The 13,345-nt window shown below is 42.5% G+C and overlaps 1 protein-coding gene across 1 annotated transcript in view; it reads left to right on the top strand.

Moving 5' to 3' along the window:
• Myo1e (myosin IE) overlaps nucleotides 1–13,345 on the top strand; it is a 191,690-nt gene that overhangs the window by 94,539 nt on the left and 83,806 nt on the right. The window lies entirely within an intron of this gene.

The raw sequence follows: 13,345 nt of genomic DNA, 5'->3' as shown, positions 1-13,345 counted from the left end.
TGATGTTAGAAGTGAGAGGCTGTGCTGACTACTTTGTATCAATTTGACAGACTTCCTAGGGGGGTTCTAGAGATGGACGGTAGGCCCTGTTGCATATACTTCACTGACTGAGCTCTCTTCCCAGCTCAAGATAATTCTTATCACACCTTAAAAAGAAATTCTTTCTGGTTTGGAAGCCTGTGCTTAACAGGTCCAAGACTCAAGGTTTGGTTCCCAGAATTGCTGCACAAATAAAAAAAAGAACTCTTGTCTTATCTGATCTGCTCCATATCCCAACGCTGGGACTGAGTTAAACATTCTTTGTTGCAGCTGGTTGGTTAGCATTTAGAATCCAAACAAAGCCCACACATCGCCCCTGGTTGCTGTGTCTCTCAAGTCTCCCAGTCGCTAAGTAATCTCCTTCATTCTCTGTTTTTTTTTTTTTTTTTTTTTTTTTTTTTTTTTTTTTGGCATTCATTAATTAAAGAGGAGGGTTGTAGGCCCTTCCAGGCACTGGCTGGCTATATCCTGTGATGATGCCGACACCTCCCACCATGGTCTTTATTTCCCGTTGTCATAGTTACTTGTCTCCTTGCTGCACAAAATATCTGACAATAGCAATTTATGGGTTGAAATTTGGAGGTCATTTACACCATAAGCACAATAGTCACCTGCCAATTTTTATCTGAAGGTTTATTTTGGCTCTCAGTTTTAGGGTACAGTAAGGACATGTGGTGTCTGGTCACACTGCATCTGCAGTAGGGCAGGAGGGAGATAGATGCTGGTGCTCAGCTAGCTTTCTCTTTTTATTCAGTCCAAGACCCCAAGCCATGGGATGGTAAGCCCACTTCAGGGTGGGCCTTCCTGCCTTAATTAATCCAATCTAGAAACTTCTCATGGGCATGGCCAGAGTCCTCCTAGGTGATTCTGTCAAGTTGACAGTTGATGTTAATGACCACATGTCTAAATTGATAGTATGTCTCAAAGCATGGCTAGATTCAACTTCATGTTTTATAAAAACATGTTATGCAGTGAAGGTCATTCCGGTTGGTATCTCTCTGTGTGATGTTCAGAGTGTCCATCAATCCATCCATTATCAATTCTCACCCTCAAGACCGTTCCTCAAAGTTATTTTCTCATTCCGTTATTTCTTTTACATGTGATAGTTGGGCATTTTTTTAAAATTTCATCTTAAAATATAATCTTTATGGGAAAACTGGATAAACTGCCTACTCATTGTCGTTTCTTCTTCCTTTTTCAAAGTAATGAGTTGTTGCCCAGGCAACCTCTGAAGGTAGCATGTATTTATTTTCGGTATCACCTCTAACGGGTGAATTTAAACTAGTCTACCTGTTTACACTACAGCCATTTCTTTACTGTCTCTGATAATCTCCCTGCTGCCAGTGAGGACCCCTTGTCTAGGCCCCCGTGTCCTTGACACATCTCAAATCCTCTTGGATCGTCTTCTTTGGGCACATGGCCCATCTTCTTTATGTCATCCTGAGACCTGGAACTTGCCCTTTCTCCAAGGGGTCTTTGTTCAGTGGACTGGGAGACGATCTTCAGATACCACTGATCCTGACACCCACTGTCAGTGTTTCTATTCTCTGCAGTAGACAAAGCTAAGAAATTTGAATTAAAATAAAAAAAAATCAATGAGGTATAGGTTCATTCTGCCACTTCTAGCTTGTTTTTAAGGTTTAGAAGGCTGTTTGTTTTAATTTATTATTATTATTATTACTATTGTGTGTATGAGTATTTTGTTTGAAATCTATATGTGTACACCATATGTGCAGATTGTACATGTTTAAAATATCTTTGATTTGATTTTTATGTCTATAACTTGTCTCTCTGCTCCTAAAAAGATATTGGCCCCTGATAATGTAAATACAATTATTTGCCTTATACTGTATGCATTATATTTGCATATGCATATACCTACATACATATATGTATCTAAAATAATACTAATATTATTACAACACCAACAATAATAATGCCAGTTGGTAGCAATACTGGATTCATTTTAAAATTTTATTTTTGTTCTTCTGGTCTATATATCCAATATTTACAGCCAAAATATCAAAGTTTAAAGATCCATTCATTATTTTTATTTTGTGTGTGTGAGTGTTTTGCCTGCATGTATGTCTATGTACCATATTTATGTCTGGTTGCTATGAGGCCAGAAGAGGGGATTGGATCCCCTGGGACTGGAGTTATAGATGACTGTGAGAAAACATGTGGGTGCTGGGGATAGAAGCCAGGTCCTCTGCAAGAGCAGCAAGCACTCTTAAGTGCTGAGCCATCTTCCCAGCCCCCAAATATTGGATTTTAAAAGTCAGATAATATTTTCTATGCCCTTCCTGTGTCAAGAAGGTCTGCCATTAGAGTGCTTGTCACTCTTCATTTTAATGGTCTAAGACTGTAAATGTTAAACTTACCGTTGACTCCTTTTGTTTCTTTGAGGCGGGGTCTCACTGTGTCACCCATGCTGGGTCAAGCCTCCCGAGTCCTCCTGCCTTTGGCTCCTAAGTGCCAACCTTACAGCTGCAAGCCATCACACCTGACTTAAGATCTGAGAATTTCGCTTTCTTTTACCACCCTCCAAAACATTTACATGGTAGCAAAATAAAAGCAGTAAAGCAAGATAAGAGAAGCATTTTGAGGTGTGCAGATCCCTGGGGTTTCAGGATGAACAGAGATTCAATGACATTTTACCCCATGTGTCTGGAGGAAAAAGAAAATCTTTGTGTTAGTGTCTCTGGGACCATTATCCTAAGCAGGGAACTAGCACTTCCCCCTCATTCTCCAATGTCTCTAAAGCCCAGACCTTTAGAGTGGTTGACAACTTGTTCTTTCCTGGTGGTTTATGCAAATTGAGAGAGGATGGCTGTATTCATTATGAATTCTGAATTTATTTTTATCTTGCCACAGTTCCCCTATGACCAGCTTTTATTTTTTCCCCCATGACATTGACTTTCTGGTTCATTTTGCTCCTGCTGGCTGCTGGCTATGCTGCCTTACATGTGTTATGCATGCATTCTTCCTGTGGTCTGCCCCCAGAACCCCTGGCCATAGGTTCTTTTGAGAGACCACACCAGTTCTCCTTAGAGCATCTTCTGGATTTGTCTGACTGATTCCTCATGTTCTTGCTTCATTCCTTCATTGTCTTCTAGAAGTCGCAGGCTAGATATGAGTGGTAGATTAGATGCAGTAAAACCCTTTCAGGGACATGCCTAGGGAATGATGATTTTGCTTGAGTCACAGGAAATGCTTTTGTGTGACATCAATTTAAGGTCACTGGAGAGGCAGGATTGGGGACGTTCTTTCATTGCATTTAACGAGAGAATTCAGTGTGAGTTTTCTGGTAGATCCCGGTGTTTCTTCTCCTTTTTTAGTCTGTTCCTCCTCTGGTTGTTTCCTGGGAAGGAAGGGATTGGGTTTGTTACTCAAGAGCTTGAGGTCATGCCAGCTCAGGTCTCTTCCACCCTTAGATCCCCTGCCATCTTGATTCGCATGCCCAATGCAGAACCTCTGACCACTTCCAAGATCCATCCTTGAGGCCATTTAGATGAGGCACATTTTAATTTAGGAGATGGTAGAACAAAGAGGCAAAATTTAGGTTAAGGATCCTGTCCCCTGACAAGATGGCCCTCCCTTCTGTCTGGCTATAGTCAGTTCTCCTTGTCAGGCTCAAACATTCATGAGAACTTCTCTTGGTGCCTGTATTTACAGTTTTATTGTAGTAACGGAATACAGAACTGAAGAGTCAGCATCAGCAGGTGAGGTGGGGGAGGGTCCAGACAGAGGCTTACGGTCACGGAAGGTGTACTCTTAGAGGCGTGGATGGTGTAAGCCCCTCCAAAGGGGGTATGTGACGGCTGCTTATGAACAATCAGAGATATCTGCTTAAGTCTCTAGGGTCTAGAGATTTTATCCAGGCTTTATCCCATATGCCTACAAGGCTCCTACTTGATTTCAGGCTCCTACTTGAAGACAGTCCATCACTTTAACCTCTACTTCCTCTGAAGGTCAGAGGTTCTATTGTGTGCTGCAAAGTGTCTGTCATATATCACGTTAGACAGTTTGGTGGCCTCATGCCCCAACCCCAGTCCATCAAAGAGGGACCTAAGAGGAAGGATGTTGGAGGGGCCTTGACTTCATTCCCCAAATACAGAGGCCAAATGCCCAGCCTCTCTTGAGTTTATTCTTCACTTTGCAGGGTCCTTTGCTTTGGGACAGCTCCCAAAGGATACTCACCAGCTCCTGTAACCTCAACAATTCACTGGGCCCCTCTCTAGGCCTCAGTTTCTTCTCCCGATAGTGAATTGATGGAGTCAATAAGTCCTGAGTTTTCCTGACTTTGAAATTCTTTATTGTAAGTCACACATCATTGACTAGCAGCCTCCCAGTTGGCCAAGCCCCCAGCCCTGATCTTGATTTCCTGCAGAGTAGGAAGATGCTCCTGGACCCTTCTGTAGTCTCTTTTTATCCCTGGGTTTGTGTGGAGCCTAGCGCTCTGTCATCCATCTTGTTTTTTTATTTCCCTATGGTCTGCTTTTACATTATAACCACATAGCTTCTGTATAGTGGTTTAAAATTGGTTGATTGGGTGATGGATCCCTCTGCAGATGACAGACTGGGGATTCCTCATGTAAAGTAATGTTCTGAAGGTGTCTGCACAGGGTTGTGAAACCACAAAAGACCATTCACCATTTACACCTTTTATTAGTGTAAAGAAGATGAGATCTTTAGGGATCCAGAAACCGAGTACTGGGATGAGGGACTGAACTGAGTTAAGATGGCAGGAATGACATTTAATAAGCCTGAGAAGGAACACAGGAACTGACAAGCTTGTGTGGGCTCCAGGCAACTACAGGAAGGTTCCACATAACAGACAGTCACGAGCAACAGAAGGCTTAGGAGTCCCCCTCAAGCCTGGTCACCAAGCAGCCCATGTCTACTTGGTTCAGACATCATCTGTTCTCCAGAATCCATGTCTGGATTTGTGTGTATGAACCATATCTGGGATATTTTTGGATGTCAGAGACAGTTATGCAAATCTTTTTGATCAACACTCTGTAGTGTGCTTTTAAAGGGGAAGAAGAAGAACTAGGAAGTTTCTAACAGCATTCCGTCATCTCTGCGTCACTAGCCTAGCTCTTGACAGTGTGTCCACATATGGTTCTGAGGTTTGCCCCCTAGCCTCTGTGGAAACGTTAATACGTCTAATGACCTTGGAGAGCATTTCTGTGGCACGTTAACACCAACCATGAATTCCTATTCCTTTGGGCCTCATGAGCCCATGTGACCTTAGCATATTTAAGAACTCAGACATCCATTCGAGAGCATTCATCACATCTGTTATAGTTTCATTTTTCAAAAATATCCTTAAGTATTTGCTTTCTGAAGACTAAGGTGTCTGTCTTTAATTAATTCAATAACAGCTAGCCAAGTTTCCTTATGATATATTCTGTGTATGTCCTGATTTGTCTGTCCATTTGTTTGTTTGACATAAGGTCTCATGTAGCCCAGCCTGGCTTTGAACCCACTATGAAGCTGAGGATAACTGAACTCCTGATGCTTCTGCCTCCAGCTCCCAAGCACTTAGATTACAGGCATGTGCTATCATCGTGCTTGATTTATGTGGTGCTGGCATCAAACCCAGGGCATTCTGGAAAAGCTTCCTACCACCTGAATTATATTCCCAGCACCCCTGTTTTAAATCTATTTGTTTTGTGTACATGTCTTGGGGAGGGGGGTGCATGCATGCATTGGCACACAGAGGACAACTTTCAGGAATTAGTTCTCTTTTTTCACCATATGGGTCCCAGGGATCAACTTCAGTCTTCAGGATTGGCAGCAGATGCATTTACCCGACTAAGTCACCTTACCCACCCTGCTCCCTGCCTTTACAAGTAATTAATACAACTTGGGGCAGACATGGTCACACATGCCTTTAAGTCCAGCCTTCCAGAAGCAGGGGAAATCAGATCTTTGTGAATTTGAGGCTAGCCTAGACATAGCTAGCTCAGGGTCAAGTTGGGCTATGTAATGAGATCCTGTTTCCAAAACAAAAAAGAAAGAAGACTTAACAAAGACATATTTTGAAAGGATTGCTGACAGGTTGATTATGAGAAGAAGAGCAGGCACTAGCTGCTAATCTGGACTTACCTGCTTGAAAAGATATTTTGTATTCCGGCTTCACTAGCATTTGCAGTGGTAACAAGTAAAAACAAACAAACAACAACAAACAAAACCCCCACAGTGAGATGCCTCTAATATGTCGCTGTGTCTGTTCCACTCCTGCCTTCTACATCATCAAACATCTCATCTCCTGGATTCTCAGGCTGCCTTCCTGTCTTTGATGTATTTCAAGAGCCTTTTATTATCATCACTGGGACCCCTTTCAAGGCTCCCTTGGGTCTCTGATGGCCCACGCAAGTCTTGTTTATTCCGGCAACATCAATGTTTCAGGCTCACTGTCTCTCTGGTGGGGCCTTGTCAGCTTCTGCCTCAGACTAAGAGAGATGGTTGAGAATTGCTGTAGTCTGTGGATTTGAAAAACAGAGATCTGTATCTGGGGCTGGCTCTCTTTGTAGCTGTCCAACGGCCATGGATGAACTGGGTTACCTGAAAGAGAGGCTGGAAATGAAAATGATGGGCAGGAGGTGGGGGTCAAGAGAAGGATGAAGCCAAGACAAAGATTTCTAATCAAGGCTCAATGTTTAATGTTTAGCACTGTATTTATATAGGGAGAGCCCACAGGCCCATCCTTTGTTTCAGCTGGATTATTCTTGATGGATTTTGTTGCAAAGCAACCTCAGCAGGCAGTCTGCTCCTGTAGTAAACTGCATGTGCAGCAAGGTAGAAGATTCCACCTAGTTCGTTAAAGTCCTACTTCAACAAACCCTTAAGGTTTTTTAGCCTGCTCAAGGCTGGGGGAAAGGCACATCTCTTCATTTACCTTTCAGCTTGTACGAGTCTAAAGATTCCTATAGTTGAGGAGCCTGCTGAGACTTAACGTTATCTCAGTCACACTCACGATTCTTACATGTGTGAGCATACATGTGCTCTGGTATGTACATGCGTGTGTGTTGGCATGAATATGAAGGCCAGAGGTCAACCTCAAGTGTCATTCCTCAGATGCTGTCCACCTTGTCTTTTTTGAAACAAGGTCTCTCACTGGTTTGGACCTCAACAAGCAGGTAGGCTGGCTAACCAGTGAGCCTTTTTTTCCATCTCCCCTGCCCTAGGATTATAAGCACACCCCATCAAGCCCAGTTTTTTATTTGGTCTTTTCTGACTTTTTTCTGGTTCTGGGAATCGTCCTTTTGCTTCCCTGTCCTAATAATACAATTTTTAATCTTCTTAACAATGTGGCCAACTAGTAATCTTATCCCTCTTTGACAGATTAAGAAACCGAGTCTCAGATAAAGCAACACATGAAGCATCTTGCATTTGGAGTTTAGCCATGCTATGATGTGAGCCAGGGCTGCCCCACTCCAGACCATCCTTTATCCTTTCTCTGCTGCTTTGAGCTAGCCTGTGTTGGTTTAGTTGATAAATAATTGTTGCAGCTCAGCATGCCTTGCAAAGATCTCAGGGATGACCCTGGGAATGGATGCAGTTTTGTTCTTCTGTTTCAGGTGCATAACTTATGCAAGCCTTAGTCTCTGCACTTAAAAATCAGAGACTTCTGGGAGCTAGAAAGATGGCTCAGCAGTTAAAGAATAGGGGCTGATCTTGCAGAGGACTCAAATTCTATTCCTAGCACCCACATCACGGCTCACCGTCTGTAATTCCTGTTCCAGGAGATCTAACAATTTCTTCTGGCCTAAAAGAGCCCCAGACACATATGTGGTACATAAATGCAGGCAAATACTCATATGCATAAAATAAAAACACATAATGTTTTTAAAGCAGGGACTAATAAGTTAGAAGAACATAAGAAAGGTTAATAATGAATTAAACATCTCTCTAAGCTATTCAAAAATGATGCGAGCTATCTTTTAGTAACATCAAAGGGAATTTTATATATAGCAAGGAGCCAACTGAGGATTTAAACTTGATCTCCAGACTAAACATTAGGCTCAATGAAACCAGAAATTTCCACTTCACCCTTCCTGTTTATTGGGCTGATCAAGGTGAGCCTTGCCACAGAGCCATTTTCTTGGCAGACTTGAAAATGCTGTATGTCTGATAGCATTAATTCTCTCGGTACTTGGGGTTGTGGGGAAGCAGCACTATTAACGATTATCTTAGGCATCCTCTGCTCAGCATGTTAGTATATTTTCTGTACTATCTGTAGCAGCAGGGCTATGTTTTAGCCCTTTAATTCATAGAACATATTTGAGGGTTTATATTCTAGTGTGATTTCAAGGTCTGAGAGAAGATCCTTCTCTCCTCAATCCCAGAACTTCCCAGGTACCCAACAGAAAGGCATGTCACATTTGACTGATGTCATTCTCAGGACCCAAGGGCTCTCAGGAAAGGAGTCCCAACAGAATCGTTGGAGAGGGCTCTCTGGAGCCTTCTTTTGAAGTGACTTTCCATTCTCACAAAGTTATCTAGGCTTCTGATCCCAGTAGTGCGGGCTGTTATTTGTCTGTTCCAATTGTATGTAAGATAATATTTCTAGTAGACTTGCTTACATGGGTGCATGTCAGTAAAGACTCAAGAGCTGTCATAAATGTGACTGCCTGTGGCGGAGGAGGTGGATCAGTAGATAAAGCACCTCTGGAGCAAGCCGGGATCCCCAGCACCTATTTAAAAAGAGGTGCATGGTCACACACTCTGTAACCTTAACAATGGGCACGGGGAGCAGGTGGAGCCCCAGAGCTCACACACACATGTATACACCACACACACACACACACACACACACACACACACACACACACACACACGTCCCTCCTGGCTAATGTTTCCTATCTAGTAAGTTATTTGGTTTTACAATCTTTTCCAACATAGACTCCATTCAGTGACACAAGTCCCTTAAACTTTTAATATTGTCATCTCGCTGTTGTCAACACAACTTGCATGCTTTGATGCCTTGGGTGGAGTAGGGATGGCTCGGTAGTCTAGAACACGTGCAGCTCTTCCAGAAGACCTGGCTTTGCTTCCCAGAAACTACATCAAGTGGCTCACAATTACCTGTAGCCACAGCTCAGGGCATCTGATGCCCTCTTCTGGCCTTTGAGACCACCCGTACACATGTGTATACACATACACAAATAAATAAAATAAAACAAATATTGTTTAATCTACATTAAGGAAAAAATAAAGATTCCCCAGGAGACCCCCAAGCTCATCTTAAGCTAAAGCCATAGCATTTCTCATCACTTCAACAAGAAGAGGAGCCTTAGCCCTGTAGTGTTAGGGACAAAACACATGCGTGGTTACCGCTTCACCTTATCTTTCCCAAAATACAGACAGACACAAAATGCACCTCGTTGGCATTCATCTAGTGAACCACAGGGAAGCAGTGGCCACAGAGGAGCACTACAGAGGGGTTTTGGAGACCCAGGGTGGGGAGGGTCTCTCCCAGCAGTCAGGATGACTGGGTGAGCAACATGAAGGCAGAAATACTCTCACACTTGCTAAAGTAACTTAAGGGAACTAGAAGCACTGTTGCTTTGTAAGCGTGGCATGGCTTTACTTACAAAATGGTGGCAGTCTCCTGAATACAATTATTAACAAACATTATAAATGGCTAAAGTGTTGATTTCTACAGCTAATACACAAGCATTGTTTTGTTTGGATCAGTATTTCCTGTGATGTCTGTCTCGACGTTGATTTTGAATTGCCAGGCTGATACCCAGTCGAATGGGAACAAATTGGGGCACTAGTTAAGAGTTCCCAGTCAAAAAATAAAAATAAAAATAAAAAAATAAAATTAAAAAAAAAAAAAGAATTTCCAGTCTAGAAACTGCTCTTGGAGGTTAGAACCCTGAGGGTCAAAGAAGAATCTGGAACATGGTAATTATTTAAATACTCTGAGGGTTTTGCTAGATCGTCAGTTAAGGATCATTGATGAGTTTTCTTTTTTTTTTATTTTATGTGAGTACACTGTAGCTGTCTTCAGACCCACCATAAGAGGGTATCAGATCCCATTACAAATGGTTGTGAGCCACCATGTGGTTGCTGGGAATTGAACTCAGGAATTTTTATTTAGTTCGTTTTTTTTACAATTGTATTCATCTATTGTGCACCTGTCTGTGTGCGCGTGTGCCACAGCAAGTGTGTGAAGGTCAGAAGACAAAACTGTAGGAGTCAGTTTTCTCCCTCCACTGTGTGTCCCAGAGACTGAACTCAGGTCACCAGGCTTGGCAACAAATGCCTTATCTGCTGAGCTCTCTTGCCAGCCCCCATGTGTGTGAGCTAGTTTTATATCACCTTGATATGAGTTAGAGTCATCTGAGGACAGGGAACCTCAATTGAGAAATTACCTTCATAAGATCAGGTTGCTAGCATGCCTGTAGGTATGGACAGGTAGTCCTGGGCTCTATAAAAAAGCAGGCTGAGCAAGCCATGGAGAGCAAGTCAGGAAGCAGCACCCCTCCATGGTCTCTGCATCAGCTCCTGCCTCCAGGTTCCTGTCCAGTTTCCATTCCTGTCCTCTCTTCCTTCAGTGATGAACAACCACTGGAATCATAAGCCAAATAAACCCCTTCCTGCCCAAGTTGCTTTTGGTCATGGTGTTTATCACAGCCATAGCAACCCTGACTAGGACAGCGTGTGGGGCGAGCACTCTCCTTCTGAGCTGCACTCAGTTGGTTTGTTGGTGTATTTGTTTTTTGAGACAAAGTTTTGTTATCTATCCCAGACTCTTAGAGAATTTGATCCTCCTGCAGCAGGCCCAGGGCTAAGATTCCAGTCATGCACCAACATTCTAGATGAGCTTTTGTTGTTTTCTGTCTTTTCTCCCTGGAAGTCAAGCAAAAGGATGGACTTAGGCAAGGTTGTCAGTAAGCACAGCAAAGCCAATTGCGATGACCACTGTGAGCTGTAGGGTGCACAGTGATAGAGGTAGTGTGCTGCAGAATGTCTGATGTCTTCATAGACTTTTCAGTTTAGATAGGGCTTTCCCCTCCCAAACAGACCAGTACAGATATGGTTAGATATACTGTAAGCTTCAATAATTATGGAAGATTCCATTATTGTGCCATTATTTTAAGCACATTACCGGCTGTGATCAATAAAATGCCCCTTTAAGTGCCTATAAACTGAAACCAAGAAACGAGCATTCAGATCAATGTTTAGCCAGAACTAATTAGTTTAAATTGCTTAGGAAAGAAATCACAGCTCCTGAGACTGTGGATGTCCTATTTTGGGACCTGACATACTTATTTTAACACATGAAAAGAGTAAGTTGCTCTCCATTACAATTCTGCTGTTTTGTTTCAAACAATGATACAACACTTGGTCAAGTCTGGGAGATAGTTCACTCCTTGAAGATGCTTTGATTCCCCAGAACCCAGGATTAAAGGAGAGAACACCTCTCAAATTGCCCTCTGACTTCTGAGTTCTACACATATACCATGGCATGAGGTCCCCCTACCCCTCGCTCTGCAATGTAAAAATGTTTTTTAGGAGACACAGTATTTTGTGTCTGGTCAGACTATGAAACGAGCACTGTCGTAGGATAGACTTTTATTTTAGAATTCTGCTAGGATTGCTGTGTTTTTCTCTCTTGAGGCCTATTCCAAGTAATTATGAATACAGAAGTGCAAACTTAACAGAAATCTGATTAGTCATGGTGATATATAGAAGATTGAATAGTAACATAATGAAAGTGATGAATATTTATTGTCATTGTGGGGTGATTCTTCCTTTTGAGGGGGGGAAAGATGTTTTAAAAAAATATAAAAATACATACTTAATTGCCTGTCTCAAAAACACAAATGTAAGGGCCAGGTATACTGGTAAGCCCTCTGTAACCTGGGCACTGGGAGTGGGTAGGAGAGAGGCAGATCCCTAGATCTCAGGAGCTAGACAGCCTATCTAATCAGTCATAGGCTGTGGATTCAATTAGAGACCCTGTCTAAAAAGAGAGAGAGAGAGAGAGAGAGAGAGAGAGAGAGAGAGAGAGAGAGAGAGAGAGAAATGGAAAGTAATGGAAAAGACATTCTGACACCATCCTCTAGTTTACACACACACACACACACACCATAAAAATAAAATGTAAGCACTGAGAAAATCATAGGAGCTTGAGAGTTGACCCTGTGGTTAAGAGTATGTACTGTTCTCACAGACCCACGTTCAGTTCCCAGCCCTTGTGTTGGGTGACTCTTAACTACCTGTTACCTTCAGGGGAATCTGATACCCTCTTCAGGCCATCTTTCCATTGTACTCACATGTACACATGCACACCCACACAACCACACATATACATAGTTAAGAATAAAATAATTCTTTTAAAAAAAGAAAAGAAAAGATGGAAGGTATCACATTAGAACCACCACTGGGTTTGTAGCTCAATGGTAGAGCAATTGCCTAGCATGCATGAAACTCGGGGTTCAACGCTCAGCACCATAAAAAACTTAATGATAAATCACAACAGAAGAGAAAAGAATCATTTATGTAGCAGCCTCCTAACAAGTCTGTGCCAGTTATTTGGTCAACTGGCACAAGCCAGAGTCATCTGGAAAGAACAAGCAAACAAACTAAAAAGATGCTCCCCTCAGATTATCTGTAGGCATGTCTATGGGGCATTTTCTTTCTTTTTTCTTTTTTTTTTTGTTTTTGTTTTGTTTTGTTTTTTTGTTGTTTCGAGACAGGTTTTCTCTGTATAGCCCTGGCTCTCCTGGAACTCACTCTGTAGACCAGGCTGGCCCGAACTCATAAATCTGCCTGCCTCTGCCTCTCAAGTGCTGGGATTAAAGGTGTGTGCCACCACCGCCCAGCTGACATTTTCTTGATTAATGATTGATGTGGGAGGGACCAGCTCACTGAATGGTGCCACCCCTGGGCAGGTGGCTCTGGGATATATAAGAAAGCAAACTGAGCAAGCCCCGGTGAGTAAGCCAATAAACAGCACTCCTCTGTGGCCTCTGCTTGGGCTCCTGCCCCCCCCAGGCACCTCTAGATAACGACTTGTTATAAACCAAATAAACTTTATCCTCCCTAAGTTCCTTTTTTGTAGTGATGCTTTATCACAGCACCAGAGCAAACTAGGACCAAGTAATAACTTTTCCAGTTGTCCTGGCCTTTCTTTTTCTTATACTGTTATCAACCTGTTGTAAATACATTGTTACTGTTGAGCCCCAGCTGCCTGGTTTGTTATTATTTCATAATTATTTTAGCTGTTTCTGTGATGTTACACTAGATGGTAAGATTATACTTCCTTTCCCTAAAGTTATTC

This window comes from Apodemus sylvaticus, chromosome 7 (assembly GCF_947179515.1).
Source record: "Apodemus sylvaticus chromosome 7, mApoSyl1.1, whole genome shotgun sequence".
Lineage (NCBI taxonomy): Eukaryota > Metazoa > Chordata > Mammalia > Rodentia > Muridae > Apodemus > Apodemus sylvaticus.
The sequence above is the reverse complement of the archived record's forward strand: the minus strand, read 5'-3'. Positions and strand labels throughout refer to the sequence as shown.